Below are 9,153 nucleotides of genomic sequence, written 5' to 3' on the forward strand. Positions count from 1 at the left end.
AGTTTATGGGCTACAATGTCTGTATTGAGTCCTGGCATATCTTGATAGGACCATGCAAACACATTGACATGTTCATGGAGTAGCTTTATTAGCTTTTCTTTTTCACTAGGCACCAACGCCGTACCAATTCTAACTTCTTTCTTATTTTCTTCATTTCCTAAATTAATTGTTTCAAGTGTCTCTTGATGTGGGACAATTTGTCTCCCCCCTTGTTCTACTAGTCTTAACAAGTCCGGAGTTAAATCATAATCCTTCACGTTTTTTGTATTGTCAAGTTCGCTGACACTTATACCTTTTTCAAAATTAACCTCAAAACCATTGTCATTATCATCTTCGCAATTATTATTTGGAATCCTGAAAGGTAAAGGAAATTGAAATATGTAGAGTTATTGTATAGATAAACAGTTAAAATAAGGGATGAGATGACAAGAATGGAAATGGTGAATCATGAAAGGAGATATGAGAAATGCACTACGTATGTCAATTTATTAGAATGATAAATGATAAAAAGCCCGATACATAAAATTTCCAATGCTCTTGGGCATAAGCACGGATGTTTAGTTTGCATTACTTTGAAATTGAATCACAAGTGACTGGTAAACTCATGGTGGTCCAGCTGCTCAACTTCAACTTTGGTGGCCCGAGGTATGTAGTAGGAATCCCATCCATATTTCCTGGCTGCTCTTCACTTTCCTCCGTTGTGCATATTGATAAATCAGAAAAGGCTTCCCCTACTGCTGATATTGATTCTCCGCTCCCAACAGTGAGTGATTCAGGAAAGATGTAGCCTCCGGACCGAAATGTCTCGTAGAAATGAGGATATATCATTCTATGATTTTTCAACCTGTGTCCCTTAAAGCGAGCCAACCTTTCCCTTCTTCTTTTGGCTATCATTTCCTCTCTTTCCTTCTTAGTCGGCTTGTACCCCAGGCCAAACATTTCTTTAGTTTTGGTAGCACGTATAGGCCTTCTAATGCCTTGCAGTTCTTTTCCCAGTCTTACCCCCACTTGGTATCCTTTCCCTACTATCGACTAACAACCATCTAGGTGGTTTTGGAAAGCCTCGAAACCGGTGGTGCGATTCCTTCTCCAACGTATGTGGTGTTAACGAACTCAAAGGATCGGAACGAGCATTTAGGTACTTCTTCTGCCGCTTCCACGTAAGGAGTATCTGCTGGCTTGCTTATGAGTAAGCCCTTCTCCCCGTTAACACATACAATATTCCCGTCCACGATGAACTTGACCTTTTGGTGAAGCGATGAAGGTATGGCCCCAACCAAGTGGATCCAAGGTCTTCCCAACAAATAATTGTATGAAGGAGCGATATCCATAACCTGAAATTCAATGGTAAAGGTACACGGGCCGATTTCCACCAGTATCTCAATGTCCCCTACTACTTCTCTCCTTGTCCCATCAAAGGCTCTCACAATCATCTGGCTCTTTCTCATGTAAGACATGTCGATGGGTCAGCGGGTCAAGGTCCTCATAGGCATCACATTCAATGACGATCCATTATTAAGCAACACTTTTGCGACAGTACAGCCTTTACACTTGGTAGTGATATGCAAGGCTTTATAGTTTCCCCTACCTCGAGAAGGGATTTTTCATCTCTAAAGGATATTATGTTACCCACTGAAATGTTCCCAACGATGTAGTCCAAATTTTCAACTGAGATATCGTGATCCACATATGTTTGGTTCATAATCCTCATCAAAGAGTTCCTATGTGGTTCCGAGCTGAGGAGCAAAGATAGTAGTGAAATACGAGCAGGCAACCTGTTCAATTGCTCGACCACATTGTACTCACTATGTTTAATGAACTTGAGGAACTCAGCAGCTTCTTTTTTCGTCACCGACCCCTTTGAGCCATCTGTCAATTCCTGATATTGCACTTTTTTTTCTCTCAGATTTTGCTCTTTTTCTTTTCCCTTCTCCTTCCTGAGATTCTCCAATTCCTCTTGTGTACAGCAACGTCCGCTGCGGGTAATCCCCCCAACACCAGTTATATTTATAGCATCATCTTGAGATTCAGCTATCCATTTTCCCATATTTGAAACTTGTACATTGCAACTATAGTTCTACGAGACAGCTTTGTCATCTTTGTAGGGGAAAGGTTTAAGGACTTCGATGGTCATTTTGGCATGGGTTCTGTCTTCCACAGACTCTCCTCTTGGTTCATAGAAAATGGTTAAAGGTTTTATCTTCTTTGGGTGAGTGGACTCCTTGGACATCATGTTTACTGTTAGCTCTGAAGCTTCCACATAAAATTCAATCCTTGACTCATCCATCATTCTTTGCACTTCTTTTCGAAAAAAACTACAATCCTGGATTAAATGCCCCATACATTATTTGTGATACAAGCAATATGGTCCTTGGATATCTCCCGAGTCATTCACATCAAAACATTTCGGCCACACCTCGAGCATATCGGCCTTTACCAATGCTTCAAACACCTTCTGCATAGGGGTTTCCACTTCCCGAATGTTCCTTTTAACATATACCTCCATTTCGACTGCATTTACCCCTACCCCAGCATGATTTAGCAGTGGGTTGTTGTTAATATTTTATTCTGACTTTTTTTCAAAATTCAGGATTCTTACCTTGATCAACCCTTGCACCTTATGTTTGAATGCTGTACAATTCTCAATTGAGTGACCTTCGATTCCATAATGATAATCACAATGGGCAAAAGCATCATACAATCTCGAGAATGGAGGTTTTAATGGCTCTATGTATAAGGGTACCACCAAATGGTTTGCAACTAACTAAGTGAAGAGTTCAGCATATGGGATTGGGATTGGGTCAAACTACACCTTCTCTTGCTTGTTTCGCCATCCTCTTGATTCACTGGCAGTATGGTTGTTTAAAGGTGTTGTTTGTTGTGTGGTTGAAGCTACAACAGGTGTGGAAGTAGGTGGGTGGATATTTGTGGGGTAAGATGTCTGTTGGATGGGAGCATATAGGTATAGGTTAGAAAAGGTATTTGGCATGGGTGGATATAGGTATGGACTTTGTGAAGTGTTATTCATAGTGGGTAATAGGGATATGGTGGATATGGTTGATAAAGGTTGTAGCTTCCTCTTTGGGGTTGTCCCGAAGTGATGGCTTGGGTTTCTCTTTCTCTCTTCTTAAAAGTTTTGCCTTTCTTCGTGTGTGTCGCATCACATCCTTTTATCTTTCCTTGCTTAACGGCAGTCTCTATCATTTCTCCTGAGATCACCATATCAGCGAAATTCTTTGTGACACTACCGACCAATCGTTCATAATAAGGGGCTCGCAGGGTGTTAACGAACATCACGGTGGTCTCTTTCTTAGTCAATGATGGTTGAACTTGAGAAGCCATATTCTTCCATCTTTAAGCATATTCTTTGAAGCTTTCAGTGGGTTTCTTTTCCATGTTTTGTAAAGAAAGGCGATCCGAAGCCATATCTGTAACATGTTTATATTGAGCTACAAACGCCCGAGCAAGGTCCTTCCATGTGTGGATTCGATTGCGGTCCAGTTGAACGTACCACTTTGCTACAGCACTAGTGAGGCTATCTTGGAAGCAATGTATCAAAAGCTTATCATCATGGGCATATGTGGCCATCCTTCTGCAATACATGGTGATATGCGTGACTAGGCACTTGGTTCCATCATACTTTTCAAAGTCTGAAACTTTGAATTTCGAGGGTATAACCACATTTGGAATGAGACAGAGTTCGATTGCATCCATAGAGCAATACATTCCCATTCCTTCTATCATGCGTAGTCTCTCCGTCAAAAGGTTAAATTTTTGGTGGGTATCGGGATTGTCCTTAGATTCAACGGATCCACACTTGAGCTTCTTTTGTTCCTTCGGATCGTCCAGATCAGGTACAGAGATGGGGTCTAAAGGATTTGCCCCTCTAATTGACCTCTGTTGGGCATAAATCGGTGGTGGCCCTATAGGCACTGGCATCCCAAAAAATGGATATTGACCCATCGATGGCATGGGGATAGATGCATTCCTTGCTGGTGGTGGTGTGAATCTTGGTGGATATATGGGGTCTGTATTGGCTTCTGTCTATTGAACATCTTCTGTCACACCAGAACTTCTCTCCACTCTCTTCCCTTTATCTGTCGACATCAACTCCAAAATCTTTGACAACTGACCCATAATCTCTTCGTGCTTCTTCTCGATCTTGTCCATTCTCTCCAAGTGTTCGTATCCCATGATCTTAGAGCGAGCTCTTGTGTTGTATTTGTGTAGGGTTTGTTTCTCTGGAATTTTGTTCTTTTACGGGTCAAATGGATAAGTTAGAATTTTATGTTGATGAATGCATTGTCATTTGTTATTATTTATATGAATCATGCAACTATGATGCAAGTGAAATGTATTGAAAAGAAAAATAGGAAAAATATTGGCCATCCAACATTTACCATAAGAAAATCCACATCCATAAAACTGAAATATCCGAATATATCTTTGTCTAAAATCATTACATAACTACCAAAAGGAAAAACCAACTTTGTCATATTGGTCCCTAACCATCATGAGGTGATCGATCAACCGCTCACTCAATTCATCCCTCGGAAGAATCTCTCGCCTGAGTTCTTCGATCTTGTCTGCCATTACTCGCGCTTTAAATGCCACTTCTCTCATCTGTCTCAGTATCCATCGCATTTCAGTTTCTTTCCTTTGAAGGCTTTATGTGCACGAATCATTTCTTTCCCTCATTTGGAAATACTCTTGCCTTATTGCTTCATACTATGCCTTATAGCCCTCCATGGCAGTTTCCAACAAGCCGCGGTCATTTCTCAACTCTTGGATAGTTTGTTTTTGTCTTCGTACCTCGTGTTGCAAAGCATTGTTGACACTTTGGAGTTCTTGCATTCTGGCTATCAGAGAAGAATTTGTCACGTTCACTTCCTCAAACTTGCTTTGCCACTCATCCCGCTCTTCCAAAGCCATTCGTACCTTTCTTGTCATTTCTTTCTTCACTTCTTCTAGTTCATCCTCATGTCTCCGCTTCATATTCATCATCTCCTTTTCAAGTTTTTTTCTTGTCAACTCGCTTTCTAGTATGACATCTTGAGGTTCTGGGTTTATGGGATGTTTTGATGGATTTTTCGGGGGGCATACGACATCTTTCACCCTTTGGTCGTGCCAAGTATGATATCTTGTGGTGACTTCATCGGTAACCCTCCCTTGATCCACTCGACACGTTTTCTTCCAGTCTTGTGCAATTTTCTCAATTTTCTTTAGCGTTCTCGGCTCTCCATATGTAAACTCTAACTGGTTGAGTTGGTGAGTCATGGGCACGAATTGCTCAGATCTGAACTGTCTCCGTACCATAATCGGTGCATAGTTAATGGCTCCTCATGGTCCCATCAGTGGCACCCACGACTTGTCTCCACATTTATACATCACTTACATTCGCGGCATCCATGGAGCTCTCCAAGTTACTTCCACGCTCATTAACCTCCGGAGATTCGTGACCCACTCTTCTTTCCTCTTGCAGTCGGGCCATACACTTTCACAGAACTCAAGAATAGGGCAACTTACAAACAGATAAGGCTTCTGAAATTTGCTCTCTTTACATTCGAAATGGCTTTTGACCATATAGTTAAGAGTTGGGCACATCCAATGAATCGTCCCTCGCCTTTGCGCCGATAAAAATTCAAGGATCTGAAGGTTTCAGCTAAGATGGATGGGGTCTGGTTGATGCTCCTCTCACCTGATCAAAGAAGTCTATGACTGACATCTCCACATGACCTAGAACCTTCGGGAAGACCACTAAGCTATAGATTGTCATCGCAAAAGCTAGGAGACCTTGTTCATCCTCCATGTGTTTTTTAATATATCCGTTCAAGAAACTCCACGGAAGGCATTCTGTGTCTCCTTTCTTCTTCAAATGTTGATCTACTTCTACAGTAGTCATCCCTAACAACTTGGCCAACTTTCGCCGGTGTCTCGTCTTCAGAGCCCTCCAATAGATCTTGTCAAGCTGCATGTGATCTATCCGGAGCAAAGAGGAGTACTTTTCTATGGTAGGGGTCATGTCCACCTTGTTAAAGACAAAGCAACGGTATGAGGGATCCTAAAACTGGACGATGGCACGAAGCATCTGGTCATCAACAGGTACATATAGAAGCCATGCAATGTGTCCATACTTGCTCTGAAAATTGTCTCGGTGAGCACGTCTCTACTATTCCCAAATTCCTATCATCTCTGTGAAGTCATTCTGCTGAAGGTCCAAGTGAACTCTCTCGGGTAAAGTTGGGATATGTCCTTGGGTCAAACAGTCTCCTTTTTCTTGTTGAATCTGCCCCATCTATAACTCTATCTCATTGTCATTTCTGTATATGTTGAATGGAACTGTTGATGACGATGCCATGGATGTAACCGGGATCTCTTAGGTTGGATGTTGTGTAGCCAATATTTCTCCTATATGCAATTATGATGCATGCAAATGAACATGTAACATGCACACGACAAGCAAAATAAACTTAAGTTAGTATGGTAAAAAGAAAGAATATAGTGTTAAAAATAATGAGAGAATAATAAGCAATATCATGGGTATTACTGTCTACTCCACGATACTTTATTATCTCGTGGCAAAATTTAAAATAGAGGAAGTGGAAGCAACTCCTTCACGTGTACCTATTTATAGGGTATACTCTCACAGGTATGGCCCTACCTAGAATTAAGCTACTCTCGGTATTCTATATGCTGAGCGTGGTTTATAAACAGAGCTAAGGCTCCCAAATCGTTCCTCACTATCGTCCACGTGGACTAGTAAGGCACTCCAGTCCTCACCCATTACAAGCTTCAAGCGGACTAGGTTCGATCTGAGTGGGAGTTTTCACTAGCTCGTGCGGAGGTTATCACCTCACGAGAGCGTAGCTACTGAACTCCCTCCTAAAAAGGACATAACCCGAGTGGAGGGTTTATGCGTGAATGCAAAAATGTGCTGTGTGTGTGAAGGAAAACATCGAATTCGGAGTAACATTCTCACATCCCTCTATCTTAAACCCCCACAATTATTAAAAGCAATAAAGTAGCAAATGCAAAATAAACAAATGCACTAAACAAAATATGCAGAACAAATCATCAACACTAAGGAAACATCGAATTATTTGAAGCCTTGGATAACCTATTATTATTTAATGGTTCGACTCTCGGAAGTCCCTAGTGGAGTCGCCAGCTGTCGTAACGTGCGGGTCCGGGAACCCAACCGCCAGACGCGAGGTGAAAACTCTTAAAAAAACTAAAAATTAGGAGTCGCCACCAATCTTTTTACTAGGTGCAATTGGCCACCTATTAACTCGATTCTAATCAATGAAGCCTTAAATTAATTTTAAGCCCACCGGAAAAAATCTTAAACTGGTCTACATTTTTCCAGATCTAAGTTCGGGAGTACGGTTACGCCCGGGAAAGGATTAGCACCCCCGAGACGCCCGTTCCATGAATGGTACCATTTTTAGATTATCCTATTAGACTTTTATTATATTTCCTTAGTTATGATTCTCTTATTTTATCCCTTATTTATCCTAAAAAGGAATGCAAATGTGAAGTAAGATGAAATGCATGGCGTGAGATAAAAATGTCGGACGAATAACCTTTTATTAAATATATTTTCTCGAATCCGCCCATCATACTGGTGGGACTCGGGGTATTCTCTCACCTAGGAAATTATCCGAGAAACTCGCCTTCGCAAATTCGACGAATAATTCCCGTCATCAGGGTCATCGTACATTTTCATTTTAAAATAATATTTTTGTGCATAATGAACCTAATTCGGGCAAAAACCTTTTATTAAAGATGCTTCTCGAGCCCTCCCATCATACTGGTGGGACCCGAAGACATCTTTTCACCTAAAAAACTTTTCGAGAAATACCCACCTTCGCAAGATCCTCAGAAGATCCCATCATCGAGGTTTAAACTCGAAAACAGAAATATTTATATGCAATGATATGCATGATGCAATATATATGTGCATACTATGCTAATGCAATTGTCCATTTTTTATTATTAATTATTATTTTTATTTTATTTTATTTTTTATTATCATATTTTCTATTTCATTTCTAATTATTATTTTTTATACTTTACATTTTTTATTTTAAGTTACTCTTATATTTCCTTTTATAATTAGATAAATTGTTTATGATTCCATGTTACTTTAATGACAAAAATTTTACATTATTTTATTTTATTATATATTTTTGTATATTTTTTTTTATATTTTTATTATTATTATATTTTTTCGTAAACAATCTTTTATCCAAGCCTAAAACCTAAAATCTTATTTTATATATCTATATTTAATTCTTTTTTTTCTTATCTTTGTCTTCGTATTTTTTTTATAATATTTATTAATTCATAGCTTGTGCCACTTGATATTTAATGCTTAGTTTTAAATTAGTTGTTGTTTTAGATTTTTCATTATTATTTATTATTATATTTTTTTATCATTTATTATTATTTAATTGTTATTTATATTGCATTTTTTATAAATTTATTATTTTATTGTATATTTGAATTATTTTTTTATTTATTATTTTTATCCTCTTTTTTTATCTATTGTTATTTATTTGTTATTTTTATTAAGTAATTAATTTTTTTTGTATAGTCGAATTCTTTATTTATTAAAAATTTCGGGATCTTGAAATTGAGGCCCTCCCATCGTACTGGTGGAGCCTTAATTTGGATTCCGAACCTAGAAAAAATTAGCCCAGGATTACGACTTCTCGCGTCCCCGACCAATCATCCCATTATCGGTACTATCTAAATAATAAGTCATTATTTTGATTAGTGACCCTGAATTAAACTAAAAGTAAGCCTTTTTAAAATTTAGAGACCTAAATTAGAATTAATACTAAAAATAAATGGCCCAATAAATATAATAGGCAAATAACCCAAAAACTAAATTAATAAAAATTAAATGGCCCAATGAACAATAAACCAATAACACAATAGCAATCCAAACAGTAAGGTCCAAAAGAGTCCATACCGAATTTGGACTATTGAAGCCCAACGTCCAAGGAAACCAATGACTCCTCTTGGGTTTAGGTCGGCCCACTTTAGCAGTCTCCTTCAAAGATCAAAACGTTGCCGTTTCGAACGCTTGGGAAGGGTTTTTTTTTTTTTTTTAATTCTCTCAAAACTACGCCGTTTTACCACAAAGCC

The sequence above is a fragment of the Theobroma cacao genome, chromosome 4 (assembly GCF_053813885.1).
Source record: "Theobroma cacao isolate CCN51 chromosome 4, ASM5381388v1, whole genome shotgun sequence".
In the NCBI taxonomy this organism is placed as follows: Eukaryota; Viridiplantae; Streptophyta; class Magnoliopsida; order Malvales; family Malvaceae; genus Theobroma; species Theobroma cacao.